This window comes from Corylus avellana, chromosome 5, assembly GCF_965113065.1.
Source record: "Corylus avellana chromosome 5, dhCorAvel1.hap1.2, whole genome shotgun sequence".
Taxonomy (NCBI): domain Eukaryota; kingdom Viridiplantae; phylum Streptophyta; class Magnoliopsida; order Fagales; family Betulaceae; genus Corylus; species Corylus avellana.
Genome location: NC_142494.1, coordinates 9,144,755 through 9,156,699, shown reverse-complemented (window position 1 = coordinate 9,156,699; position 11,945 = coordinate 9,144,755). Strand labels below are relative to the sequence as shown.

Here is an 11,945-nt window from a genome sequence, read left to right as displayed (position 1 = left end):
CAAACGCAATCCCAAACAAGCTCTAAGATACAAGAGGCTAAACATAGGTAATGCCCCAAATACTAATCATACATTAAAGATTCTTTCTAAAAACAAATATTTGAAGGCTCTAATATGATAAAACATTAATAAATAGTATTATACAAAGGCCCCAATTAATAATTATTTCTTTCTAAAAAAATATTTAAAGGCTTTAATATGGTAAAAAGTTAATAAATAGTATCTAATTAAGGCCTCAATTAATAATTATACAATAGAGGTTTTTTCTAAAAACATATTTTAAGGTTCTAATGTGGTAAAACATTAATAAATAGTATCTAATTAGGGCTCTTTATTATAGAAATAATAATTACTGATTGAAAGTCATTATTCATATTCATAGAAAGTCTCAACGTCTATAAATTTTTGGAAAGTCCATTACGTTTACTCTTTTTAAAAGTCCAATTTTTAATTTTTTACATTCATGAAAGTCTAACGTGCACAACTTTTTCTTTTACGTGTTTATGTAACTTGGGATGCAAAATTAATAATACAACAATTTTTTAGTAGAATAGTTCGAAGAATCCTAAGCGTTCAAACAACAAATGTAAAAGTTCGACAACAATTAACTCAAAGATTATTTTATTAATTAGCTTTAATTTTGGTGTTCTTAAAAAAATAAAATACTAACTAGAATAAACTGCTTTTAATGTTATCAATAATGATAACTTATTATCTCTGATTCCTTCAATTTTAATCCAAAAATTCCCCCCACTAGACATGTAACATAGCCATACCCAGGTACAGAGATATTATGCAACCAAATCTGTAAGCTTCTGGCAGAAACTGTCAATATATGATGACTGTAAATCTTCGCTGAGCAAGAGCCCTCTTAGTTTAGAGTGATTGGCTCTGACCAGCCTCCCAACCTCACTGTCAACCTCCATCACACTCCTCACAGCCTTGCATACGCTTCCCTTGGTGAACAAGCCATCTTCTTCCCCTTTCTCGATTTCTACACCAACCTTCCAATTGTTGGCCATCATCCTCGCATTGATAATTTGATCAGGTATCTGTGGTAACGTTACCAGCTGACACTCACTCCTTAGTGCTTCCAACAGAGAACCTGAGCCACAGTGTGTGACAAAGCACCCAATTGACGGATGGCCTAAAATCAATCGTTGTGGAACCCATCCACCATCTACGATTCCTTTTCCTTTAATCCGTACTTCGAACCCTTCCGGTAGCGCCGCTTCAACAGACTCAGCCCCGATGGGTGGTTTAAGGGCTGCAATAAATGGCAAACCGCAAAGCTCAAAACCCAATACCAATTCCTGGAATTGGTCTTTCGTTAACTTGATCTCACTTCCCAATGCACAGTAAATTACTGAGCCGGCCTTGAAACTCCCTAGCCATTCAACCCATTTTTCTTCTAGAGTAGAGGCCGGTGGCTCTACTAGAATTGGACCTGAAACAAGCACGGGCTTCTCAAACTGGCTCACAAGATAGTCAATACAAGGTCCCTCAATTTCTCTACATGCCCAGTACCCTAGCGCGTCAGCCTCATCTGAGCTTGCAAACAGACGATCAATAAAAAGGACATCGCTGCCAAACTTATTGTTTAACATCGCATTAAAGAGTCGAGCTTCGTGGACATGGAGCGCGATGGAGGATACTGGGAACCCAGACGGGGGCTGCATAAAGTCAGTCTCTGAATGGTAGCCATTGCGTTGCCTTGCAGGGACCAGAGCATAACCCACTGGAGCTGTAGTGATAACGCAGTAATAAATTGACTTGATTCCTAATTTTCGTGTCAATTTTGGCACCCAGCAAGCCAAATCATAAAAGACAATGTCTGGTTTAAGGTCACGTAGGAGAAGTTCAATATGAGACTCAGTCTGGTCCATGGCAGTCATAAGGTCTGAAAATAAAGAGGATGGCAAATCTAAAGTTGTCTCAGCGTCGGGAGGGAGGCCATCAACATGAGGAACAGTGATGGGGACAAAGGTTATGTGATCCGGGTAGAGATTCAAATGTTGCAGCTTTGCTTGTGTGTTGCCAGTGTTGGTGGGGATGAAGAAGGAGATTGTATGGCCTTTCTCGGCAAGTTTGTTTGAAAGGTAGAGAAATGGGGTAATGTGGCCAATAGCAAACCAAGGGTACATTGCGATGTGAAGCGATGATTTACCCATATTTACAGGATTCAGGCAACTGAATTAAGAACTGTAGAGAAGTTTTCTTGAGTTGGGCTATTTATATAGGAGTCTGAAAAATTTTCCAACGCAAATTAACTTTGTTGTTTCCTTATATTACCACCAAAGTTGGCAGGAGAGATTAATTACAATAATTTATAAATACACTTTTATCTCATTGTTATAATCTCACCTACACATTATATTTAAAGAAACAATTATTAATTGCTTTACCATATTAGATTCTTAACATATTTTTTTAGAAAGAATCCTTATTGTACAATTAGTATTTGGGGTCTTATTTAATTGGGGATTAAGCTTTTCTTTAAAAACAAAATCAATGGCAGATTGCATATTTAACAAGGTAAGATAGTGAGTTATTTTTTGGAATGGTTGTTCGTTAAAATTTTTGCTTTACAGCTTTTGTTTTCTTTTCTCAAAACAAAAAGCATTATAAGAACTACAAATACAACATACTTTTAAAAATATAAAAATAATTTTCACTTTTTTTCAAAATAAACATAAAAATGCATTAACGAAAGAGCCCATTAAAAAGCTTAATTTGTTATTCAGAAAAGCGCACAAAAAGAAAAAAAAAAAAAAAAAAAAACTTAATGTGCTATGGAATTCTTAATGCATCCTCAACTAAATGCACGTATGTAGGTTTTTCTCGTAGCTGTTTTTGGTTGCCATATAAATTAGTATGTCGAATTCTTACTTGTTGGGGAATATATAATATCATTATATGTCACCAAAACTCGTGAGACACGAAAAGAACAAGGATATGGAATAAAAACATAAGACACAAAATTTACATGGTTCACCTCTAAGGATTACATCCTCGATCAGAGTTGATTCTCAATAAGAAGTTTCTAATAAATTAAACTTGGATCCAGCTTCTATGCAGTAGTGAGAACTACTGCATAGTTGTGGTTACCCAAAACGAATAAAAAAATAATTTTTTTAAACAAATAATATAAAACTCATTAAACATAAAAAATTATAAAAAAAATAAAGATTGTAATGGTTGTTCTTTTTCTCCACAGCTTCCTCTACATCTAACCTCAGCAAGGCCCAAAAAGCCACCGAAGAAGACGAAGACGAGGAGCACATGATAGCCTTTACCGGTGCTGGAATCGACGAAGATGACGAAGATGATGACATGCAAGGGAAATCAAGGAGAGGAGGGAAGTCATTGTAAAAGATTGAACCATCATGTACATCAGCAAGTAGTTGATGATCTTCTTGATCATTCGAAAGCCAGATCTGTCTCTCAACAACACCCAATATTCATTACAAAAAAACAAGGATTTTGTGACGTTTCAATAGTAAGGTTTTTTTAAACGTCACCCTAGGGGTGATGTGTGAAGAAAAAAAAAAACGTCACCACTTCTAAGAGTGACGTTTTACAAGTGACACGTCGTCCTAGAGCTAACATGTGTCACTGTTCAAACGTCACTCCTACGGGGTGATGTGTGGAAAGTGGGTCGCATGTCACCCCTAGGATGACGTGCAAAAATATGCAGATGTCGCCCCCTAGGAGTGACATGGAAAATGGGTCACACGTCACCCCTAGAGGGCGATGTGTGGAAAATGGATCACACATCACTCCTAAGGGCAACGTGCGGCATGGGTCACACGTCACCTCCAGGGGTGACGTGTAAACACGTTGTCCGCACCTAGGGGCGACGCGTGTTTACACGTCACCCCTGGAGGTGATGTGTGAACCATCCCACACGTCGCCTCCTCCGTGCATGGGAAGGCGCGTGCATGGGCATGCGTGCCCCCGCCAGCTGCTTCTTCTTCATTCTCTCCTTCAAATTCTTTCTTTCCTTCTAATTTCTCCTTCTCTTCTTCTTCTCTCCTTCTTCTCATCTCCGACGTCACTCCTCTCTCCAGCAGGCCGAGATTAGCTTGTTCCTCCGCTAACATACACCTGCACGTACGTAGGTAAGAATTTAATTTTAATTAATTTTATTTATTTACATATATTTCTTTGTTTTTTGTTTTTTTTTTTTTTGAATTAATTCAAAATCTAAGAATAATAAGAATAATAGTATTCTTAGATTTTAGAGTTCATGAACATGGAATGCTAGCATGCAATATATGTTATTAGATTTTTTTTTTTTTTTGCATGCATATATATTATTGTTTATTTAAAATTCATATTTAAATTGGTAATATTTAATATATAGGTACGTTAGAATGATTTTTTCATTTTGGTGTTTAGATCTACCCGATTGGGGGTTAGGTACTTTGGTTGTTGGGGTTTTTTTATGTTAATTTCTTAATCCTAACCGAATGGGTCTTGAGGTTAATTTTAGTGTTGAGTTTTTGGATTTGATTCTCTCTGATCGTTTCGGTTTAGATGTCCTCTGCCATGGCTTATTATGGGTGTAAAATCTGGAGTGTTTTGATGGCCAAAAGGTGGGATGTTCATGCCTTGTATGGCCGAATTGTCAATTTTTCAATTTTTTTTTTTCCTCCTTTTGGCCAACCGTCCAAGTTTGAGTTCCTTGTTGCGGACAAAAAAATTAGGAACAATTAATTAAGTATTAACACGTTTAAACAGGACACAACATGACATGATACTTTCTAATTCTAAATTATGTGTTCGTTATGATTTTTTTTTTTTGTCATTTTACACATCCGGATTAAGATATTGGGTAAAATACTTAAGAAATCTTATGCACATGTCTAAATTGAATTCCTTTGATTAGATAGAGGATAGGAAAACCACTCACTTTACACGTTGACTCACTAAAATAAATACCATCAACAAGTAATTATAATATAAATAGAAAATTAGAAGAAAAAATATATATATAAATATAAATATTAATTTTCCCATTGCATTATTATTGAAATTAAATAAAACTTTACTATTAAATGTTCAAGAAATTATATTTTATGTTAGATCCCCTAATTATATCTTATGTTAGATCCCCTAATTAATTAGGGTACAATTTTAGATCCCCTAATTAGGGTACAATTTTAGATCCTCTATTTGTGTTATAGAAAATGGGAAACAAGCCACTTCATTTTACGAAATGTGTATGTTTAAATTTAGATGCAATTTCTATATATGTTTTAACTTTAGTGAAAATGTCTAGGTTTAAATGTAGACAAAATGAGTACGTAGGTGGAAAATTGCTTTATATGAATGTATGCATGCATATTGAGTTTTTTTATTGTTTTGAACTTGTACTTAGTTCTGTAATTATAAAAACACTCTTAATTATACTTAAGAATATTGTAACGTCGTGAGATTGCTGGTTAATTTATATAATGTTTGGGTTGGTCAATGAATTGATTATCATTTAGTAGCTACCTATATGTGCTAATTACATGATTAAAATGTAATAATTATTACATCTTCTACATTTAGTAGCTACCTATTTGTTAGCTAGTTATATATGATACGGGATATAACAAACATCTTCTACATTTGTAATGTAGTCACGCTATGGACAAGAGTTGGATGACAAATTACCAAAGTATAATTTATTGGAAAGCAATTATTCACTTGAGCTTATAAAACCTATAGCCTTCAAAGAAGTGTCTTATACCCTGATCAAGCCCTCATTAGAAATTAGCCCTAAAAAACCCAACCACGACTCTCTGGCTAAACGTTCAGTAGGGAACCACCAAACATTCGACCAAGTCCCTAGTGCGAACGTTTGGTAGGAGACCACACTAAATATTCGTTGAGTAGATAACACAGACAAGATTTTGACCCACTGGGTATTAACCAAACGTTCCACCTACAACCCTAGAACCATTGCGTAATAGTATACCAAACGTTCACTTAATAGCACTAAATGTTCGGTGACAATCTGAAAAGCAATTTTAATCTATTATCCACCTTTGCAATAGATAACACGCCTCCCACCCCTATAAATACCTCCCCTTTGTCCCTAAACCTACCCTTACTCTAGAAACACTAACCCTAGAGTGAGAAAAGAGTTTTTTTGAGAGAGAAGGAAAGGGTTTTGGGGTGGTTTGCCATCTTCAAGGTAAACTCTTGTTTGTTCACCCAACTTTCATGTTATTTTTATTGTTTTTATCTTTCTTGTAAATTTTAAAGATACCATGTTAGGCTTGTGTATTATTTCTCCTTAGAATGAAAAGTGGGTTTTCAAATGTCTTAGAAACACTCATTTCTTTCCTTAGTTTTCATGATATCATGTTTTACTATGTTTGCATGTACTTGTCTAGAGACTATGATGTAGTTTGTAACATGGTGACTTGAGGATAGAAGCCCAAGCATGCATTTCGGCCTCTGATCGAACGTTTGCTCCTTAGACAGAACGTTCTACTAGAGCCCAAAATGTGTAAAAGTAGGGATTTGTGATCTTTTAGCTAGACGTATTCAATTAGCACCTTATGTGTCAAGTAAATACTCTAGTACTGCGTATAATGATAATCATGTTTCATTATTGCAAGGATTTAGTATGTCGGAAGACTTGAGCAAGCGTACGAAGTAAGTAAATACTTACAACTGCTTTCCTTAAAAACCTGTGATATGTTAGTTGACTGAGCATGTAATGCCATGGTTCGCCTCTCAGCCTTATTCTAAGAGAAACAATAACCCGAGTAAACCCAAAGCATCATAACCTAACTGGATCTCCAAATGCATGTATCGGTCAAAGACTGGTCGCCAAAATAATACATCTTCTCAAAAGGGTTGGAGTAGTCCCAAAGGACCTTTAATTCAATGCCAGTGACTCAACTATTGTACCCTACCTTTCATAACACTAGCAGCCCGACCTCGGGTGGCCCACACTACTAATGATGTACGTTATGTAGTGACCCGCCAATCAAACATGGTTGCGCCGGTCACAAAATAACTATTGGATCCAAGGCCCATATAACACATCCGCACACATTTGAACATAGAGTTAACATATATAGTAAGCCCATGGCCATTATCTTGAACATACTGGTTGACAAGTGTCAAAATATTCATATTTTAGCCTTTCATTTATATTTGTTAATTCCTTAGTTTTTTAAGTTTGTGCAATTTTATTTCTTTTTTATTTATTTATGAGATTGAGAGAGGAAGAGATGCAGACCGAATGAGAGAGAGAATGAGACCGAATGGGAGAGAGAGCTGCCGCTGTCCGAAGAAGAAGAAAGAAGAAGAAAGAGAAAAAAGAAGAAGAAGAAGAAAGTGAGGAACGAAAATGGGATTTTCGACCATGGATTGTTGATGGGTAAATCTCTAAGCTTTCTCTTATGATTTTCTTGTTACCCATGGGATTAGAAGCTAGAAATTGTGTGGATTTGTTGGGCTTTGATTTGGGTCCGAAAATTAGGGTTCTTGAAAGGGGTTTTGGGGATTTTGTTATATGGTTGAATCTCTAGTTTCTTTTTAAGGTTTTATCCTACCTATTGCATTCCAAGCTTGAAATCATAATAATTTGGGAAACTTCTAATTAGGTCCGAAAATTGGCGAATTTTAATTAGAAGCTTAATTCCTAAAATTAGCTTGGGGCTTTTTATGTGTTATAGATTGCTATGCATTATACAAGTTCCGGGTTATGGAATTAATGGGTTAAACTTTAATTTTACCTATTGGTAAAGTTTGAACATAAACCCTAATTTTATATAGTAAGAATTAAATTGGGGCTTTTGGTATGTGAACACTAGGAATGTTGTTTGAATGGGTTAATTACATTTAAAGTGTTAATTAACCCTAGGCTTTCATGAGTTTAATATAAATTGATGAATATGGGTTTAGGTTCTAATGTCATATTAGAATCATGGTAATTATCGTAAGTGTTTATGAGTATTATAAACTGGGGTAAACGACAATGAGAATGGATATATACATGTTACGTATGATAAGGGAGTAAATGAGTATTTAATGTAATGAGTAGTAAATAGATAAGTAGATGGGTATAATGGTAAACATGTTGATAAACATAGAGTATGATAAGGTTATGTAATAAAATGATTTAAGATGAGATGATTGTATATTATTGGTTGCCCAACTATAACCTTAAGGCATTAGAGTATTATATGTATAAATTGGTTATGTTGTAAAAATGCATAACTAGACTTTGGATTCACTTAGTATTGCTATTAAATAATTAATGTGGTTATCTATGTAAAATAATAGTGACGTAAACGCGTTATTGAAATTTGATTAACTTAATATGCGTTTAAATTATATAAGTACCAAATATACTTTCCTATCATGAATTAATAAAGTAATAAATTGCTAATGTAAAGATGGAATTCATTAAGTGTTGTAACGACCTCGATTTTAAAAACTCTCATATAAACAATATTAAATAGATTAAAAGAATAAATGAATAAATTAGATCAATGATATATGGATTAATGATATTGAATAACTATTTAGTGTTACAAGTATATTACATTGATTTCTGACATCTTTTGTATATCCATTCAATTCTAAAATTTAGCTTCACTAATATGTTTATGAGCATAATTAAACACAATCTAGTAAATAAATTATTTGTATTGGTGTTTAGTGAAGTCATAAATTAATTTGAAGCTTTGTAGTTTTTGGCCTAAAAAGCAGTGTCTTAATTTTCATACTGTCTAAATGGGATTAAAACTGCTAAAGAAAGATATCAAGGCTAGCCACCTTTGTTGAAAGCTTAAAGTCTTCTAGTAATGATGATTATAGTAAATATCATGATTATAATTATTTAATAAGGCAAGTGGCCAATGCAAATAGATTAAAGCCCAAGTTGAATAGGAAACTTTGTACAGGCCAAAAATAGACTCAAACGAACTCGGATGAAGTCGAACCAAAAATATAAAATGTTTGTCTCGGAGTCCTCTATCTACTCTCAAAATTTCATGTCAATCGGAGTACGTTTGGACATTGAAAAATGGATCGGAATACACTGCCCTCATTTTGGACGAAAATATCAATTGGTATAGAGCATGAAATATGGACTAGGTTCATTCTTTTGGTTAAATCCATCTCAACCCTTAGATCAAATGTGTAAAAATAAATCCTAACCATCCATTCTCTTATAAATAGAGCCTATAGCTAAATTCACTTTCACTTGAGTTTTTACAATCTTAGAACAAGTAAAATTGTTTGCTCCTCCTTTCATTTTATTTCTTAGTTCTACTCAAATACCATATAGCCTAGATCTTTCTTGTAGTGTTCAAGCGTTTTTCTAAAACTAGCTACCTAGAGAAGATTTGGTGGAGTTTTACTTCTAAAGGATTATTGGGTAAGTGTTTCATGTATAAATATCATGATTTATTGCTTTTATTACTTGTCCTCATTTAATTGTTTAAAGACCCAATAAAACGTATAATGTAAAATAAAGTAATGGAACAAGTGAATTAATAATAAAGAGTTAGTGGACAAAATCAATTAAGGACTTATAATATTATCTATATATTATTTACTTTACAGTATTTACATTCAGTCATTTCTTTTATGTCATTTAAATTTCTGTTCATATTTCTGGCGGTAAAGACTATTTGAGGTCATCCCCGAAATATGCATTTAACATTTACATTCAGTCATTTCTTTTATGTCATTTAAATTTCTGTTCATATTTCTGGCGGTAAAGACTATTTGAGGTCATCCCCGAAATATGCATTTAACATTTACATTCAGTCATTTCTTTTATGTCATTTAAATTTCTGTTCATATTTCTGGCGGTAAAGACTATTTGAGGTCATCCCCGAAATATGCATTTAACATTTACATTCAGTCATTTAACTAGTTATATATGACTATTTTATATTAATATAATAAAATGAGTAAGTAAAGATGAAGTGACGGATAATAAATAAATATAAAAAGATGAGTGTCTTTAAACAATGATATTATTGGAGAATGAACTAAGTATTGTTTGTATGTATGTATTATATGCAGAAGTGGAGCAGAATACTACACTAAGGAGTGTAAGTATGGATATACTTACTGAGTACTAGCTTTGTTTTATTGTTATAGAAATTCTTATTTTGTCTTATTGATATAATTTTGCAATACAACTGCTGCATAATGTGTCTAATAAAATGGGCTGATAAGATAGCCACCTTAAGAACAAGCTGGGTGGATTGCCGCGAGGAACTGTCGGTATCTCAGTGGATGGGGGTATATAACCGTCCAAAAGGCCTAATATATAACTAAGCTGGGGCGGTGTAGTTACCAGCACCAAACAAGTAAACCTCTAAAGTGTGAGGGACATAACGGACGTAAGCGGGCTGAGAGCTCATGAGAAGAGGTCTGAAGAAAGATTATCATAAAACACAAACTAATCTGTCATTACGCTGCATTCACAACTCATTCATTATTATATATTTTAGTCTTTAATCTTATTTGTTCAAACTAGTCTTTTTAGTCTTTATATCTAGGAAAATAGATTACTCACTTGTTTGCCTATGTAAATATGATAACGTCATCTTTACATAGATCTTGATGCAGGGATAGAAAGTGAGGACGATGGTCCTTTTACTGGTTTTGATGGTTGATAGACCATCTGCTGCAGGATTTATGCTTACTCTATGGAGCAAGTCTCATTTATGTTAATCGCTTTTATTATGTATGGTGATGTGTGTAAACTTAATAGATATTACTATGTTAATTTAGGTGCCGTCTGTGGCATATATTTGGTACACCTAGTGTATACATATGTTGTAATGAAAACCATGTTTCTATTTTATTTAATAATATATCACCTCGAGGTATTTCAGTCAGCTCAACTGTGTTGTGTAAGTTATTCCTAGGTCATAGAAAAAGAAAAAAAATATACATACTCCGCTGTAAGATTGTATTTTCTAAAGTTGCAGCGTCACGACTTCGATATTTGCTAGTTCAAATATCGGGGCTTTACAAGTGTGTATTTGGTAATCAAGTTAATATATGGTGTAAGAATATGGTAACCTTGGGTGTCTTAGCGTAAATCAATTAATTAGAATAAGGCCTTAGTTGTGTTGGCTTATTTGGAGGGTCTTTGGTGCTTAGTTAATGTCTAGGAGAGTAAGCGATGTAGTGAGAGATGCTTGTGGGATGCAAGTATCTTGGTGAAGTTTGTGTTGTTAGAGCCTATAATAGAGTTTAACTATGTGTTTACCATGTAAATATATAGGTAATCGCAAGTGGGTCAAGGTTGCTAAGAGAACCCAAGCGGATCAAGGTAAGTATTTTACTTACTGGGCAAAAAGGGTACTATTTTTAAAGCATAAAAGATGTTTTGGTTGAACGAATGATGAATGATGTTTTGAGATACTATGACTATTGGTGATGTTCTATGGGATGTGTTGGTTGAATGTTTGATGAAATGTTTCTATGAGCTTTATGGGTTTGCAAGATAATGAGATGATTATGTTGTTATGTGCATTGGTTGGTTTACATGGTTTATGACATGATTCTATGATTTTATGATATGAGTTATGATAGCATATGAGTTCAAGGATTTATTGACATAAGCATGAACATGGCACGAGTAATGAAACGGAAACGGGGTTCAACTCTGGTAGTGATTAAGTATGGTCTCACTACCGTAGAGTTGGCCCATGCATAACGGAAACGGGGTTCAACTCCGGTGGTGATTGAGTATCGTCTCACTACCGTAAAGCTGGCCTCATGTATAATGAAAAACAACAAGATGGCCCCCGGTAGCGATGACAAGTCTCCTACCGCAGGGTTTGCCTCATGATGAAAATGGCACAAGATGATGAGCATAAGCATAAGCATGCATAGCATATGATTGCATGAAAATGATGATAAAGGCATGGTAACCTGGCCTTACTTTGTAGATGGCACAA

At 34.3% G+C, this 11,945-nt stretch overlaps 1 long non-coding RNA gene and 1 pseudogene across 1 annotated transcript; one reads left to right on the top strand and one right to left on the bottom strand.

Annotated features, from left to right (window-relative positions):
• Positions 1–753: 753 nt before the first annotated feature.
• Positions 754–2,181, bottom strand: LOC132183392 (cyanidin 3-O-galactoside 2''-O-xylosyltransferase FGGT1 pseudogene; annotated as a pseudogene).
• A 7,019-nt stretch (positions 2,182–9,200) lies between these two features.
• LOC148585356 (uncharacterized) lies at positions 9,201–10,874 on the top strand. Its single transcript, XR_015912207.1, has 2 exons — positions 9,201–9,394; positions 10,591–10,874. It is a non-coding gene; the product is annotated as an uncharacterized LOC148585356 (long non-coding RNA).
• The last annotated feature ends 1,071 nt before the right edge of the window (positions 10,875–11,945 follow it).